This window comes from Apium graveolens, chromosome 10 (genome assembly GCF_009905375.1).
Source record: "Apium graveolens cultivar Ventura chromosome 10, ASM990537v1, whole genome shotgun sequence".
In the NCBI taxonomy this organism is placed as follows: Eukaryota; Viridiplantae; Streptophyta; class Magnoliopsida; order Apiales; family Apiaceae; genus Apium; species Apium graveolens.
In genome coordinates this window covers 131,570,108-131,572,927 of record NC_133656.1, presented here as the reverse complement: position 1 = coordinate 131,572,927, position 2,820 = coordinate 131,570,108, and the positions used below count along the sequence as shown (strand labels likewise).

At 44.3% G+C, this 2,820-nt stretch overlaps 1 non-coding gene across 1 annotated transcript; it reads left to right on the top strand.

Annotated features, from left to right (window-relative positions):
* Positions 1 to 2,221: 2,221 nt before the first annotated feature.
* On the top strand, positions 2,222 to 2,328 carry LOC141694216 (small nucleolar RNA R71). The gene has a single exon (XR_012563540.1). It is a non-coding gene; the product is annotated as a small nucleolar RNA R71 (small nucleolar RNA).
* Positions 2,329 to 2,820: the final 492 nt, after the last annotated feature.

Sequence of the window (2,820 nt, the reverse complement as noted above, 5' to 3'; positions counted from 1 at the left end):
TGCGACCACAGTGATACCTCCCTTCTTAGGTACACATTGTACGGGGCTCACCCACGAGCTGTCAGAAATAGGATAAATGATGCCTGCATCTAGCCATTTCAGAATTTCTTTCTTCACCACCTCCTTCATGATGGGATTCAGTCTTCGCTGCTGTTCCACAGTTGGCTTACTACCTTCCTCTAGCAGAATTTTATGCATACAATATGAAGGACTTATCCCCTTGATGTCTGCTATGGTCCATCCTATAGCCGATTTGAATTCTCTCAAAATCCTTAAGAGCTTGTCTTCCTCACTACCTGAAAGGTCAGATGAAATAATAACAGGTAACGTAGATGAATCACCTAAAAAAGCATACCTCAAGTGTTCAGGTAATGGCTTGAGCTCCAAGGTAGGTGCTTCCTCTATTGATGGTTTGAGCTTCCCTTCAGCGTTCTTGAGGTCAGAAGTACCAAGAGATTCAAATGGTATGTCCAGCTTTCGCTTCCAGGGAGAAGCGTTCAGATATTGTAATTGCTCGTTGCTATCTTCATCATCGCTGTCAAAATCCCCCACTAAGGCCTTTTCCAATGCATCAGACATTAGCATGTGATCGAGTTCCGAAGTAACCGCAGAATCAATCACATCCACTTTTAAGCACTCCTCATCTTCTGTAGGGAATTTCATTGCCTTGAATACGTTGAAGGTCACATCCTGATCTTGGACCCGCATAGTAAGTTCACCTTTTTGCACATCTATCAAGGTACGGCCAGTAGCCAAGAAAGGCCTCCCCAAGATTATGGGAATCTTCTTATCTTCCTCAAAATCCAGAATAACAAAATCTGCTGGAAAGAAGAGCTTATCCACTTTGACGAGCACATCCTCAACTATGCCCCTTGGGTAAGTAATGGAACGGTCAGCCAATTGTAGTGACATGTACGTGGGTTTTGGATCAGGCAGATCCAGTTTTTTAAAGATCGACAACGGCATCAGATTAATGCTTGCTCCCAAATCACAAAGGCACTTGTCAAACGTCAGATTGCCAATTGTGCAAGGAATGGTGAAGCTTCCTGGATCTTTCAGTTTTGGTGGTAACTTTTGTTGCAGAACAGTGCTGCATTCTTCCGTGAGAGCAACGGTGTCAAGGTCATCCAGTTTCACCTTCCTTGAAAGAATAGTCTTCATAAACTTCGCATAACTAGGCATTTGTTCCAGAGCCTCAGCGAAAGGTATATTGATATGAAGTTTCTTGAACACCTCCAGAAACTTCCCAAACTGTCTATCCAGCTTGTGTTGCTGCAATCTCTTAGGAAAAGGTGGTGGAGGATAGAGATGTTTCTCCCCTGTATTAGCCTCAGGCAGAGTGTGTTCAACAGTAGTCTTCCTTGGTTCCGCCGCTTTCTCCTTTTGCTTAGATTCTTCACCTCTAATTTCAGCTTCTACTTCTTTTGCCTTTTCAGCATCAGCTACTTTTCCAGACCTTAAGGTAATAGCCTTGACTTGCTCTTTAGCTTCCTTCCTGCCTGGTACTTCCGTGTCACTAGGAAGAGTGCCAGGTTGATGATTGAGCACTGCATTGGCTAATTGACCAATTTGATTTTCTAAGGTCTTGATAGAAACCGCCTGACTCTTGCACAACAGCTTAAGTTCCTCAAAATCAGCACTAGTAGGTGCAGCTGCACTTCCCTGTTGAGGATATGATTGCCTTGTAGCATACTGCTGTGGTTGCTGGAATCCAGGTGGGTTAAACTGTTTACTCACTCCTTGCTGATATGGTGGCTGAATAGCATTCTGATTATTCCCCCAGCTGAAATTTGGATGATTTCTGTTGTTAGGATGATAGGTCACTGGCACAGGCTGCTGTTGTCGCTGATAATTATTCACATACTGAACAGATTCATTTACAAGAGAACACTGATCCGTAGCATGAGAACCTGCACAAAGCTCACAAACTATAGCTATTTGATTAACTCCATACGTAGCCAGAGAATCAACCTTCATTGATAGCGCTTAGAGCTGGGCTGCAATAGCGGTGGCTGCATCAACTTCCAGAATACCTGCTACCTTGCCTGACGTCATCCTCTGAGTTGGGTTTTGATGCTCATTTGCAGCCATCGTCTCGATAAGATTATACGCCTCAGTATAACTTTTAGCCCATAAGGCGCCTCCAGCTGCTGCATCGAGCATGGGCCGAGATTGGTCCCCCAAACCATTATAGAAACCAGTGATCACCATCCAATCCGGCATTCCATGATGTGGACATTTTCTCACCATTTCCTTGTAGCGTTCCCAAGCCTCGCACATAGATTCTGTAGGTTGCTGCGCAAACTGAGTAAGAGCACTCCTCATAGCAGCAGTCTTTGCCATCGGATAAAACTTCACCAGAAACTTTTGCGCAAGATCTTGCCACGTAGTCTTTAGCCTTGTCCCTTAGTGAGAATGGGAAAAGCCTCAACTTGATAGCCTCATCAGTCACGCCATTATACTTAAAAGTGCTGCAGATCTCGACAAAATTCCTTATGTGCATGTTGGGGTCTTCAGTTGCCGCTCCTCCAAAAGAAACAGAATTCTGCACCATCTGAATAGTGCCCGGCTTGATTTCAAAGGTGTTAGCTTGAATAGCCGGATGAAGGATGCTTGACTGAATGTCATCAATTTTAGGCCGAGAAAAATCCATAAGAGCTGGATCAGCTTGAACAATACGATCTCCCATGTTTACTGGTTCTTTCTGCTCAGAACCTGAATCCGAATCCTCAAAATCTAACTTTTCCGGAATATCAAGAACTTCGTCTGTCTCCTCAGCTGTATCTAAAGTCCTCTTGCGAGCACGAGAACGAGTTTGCA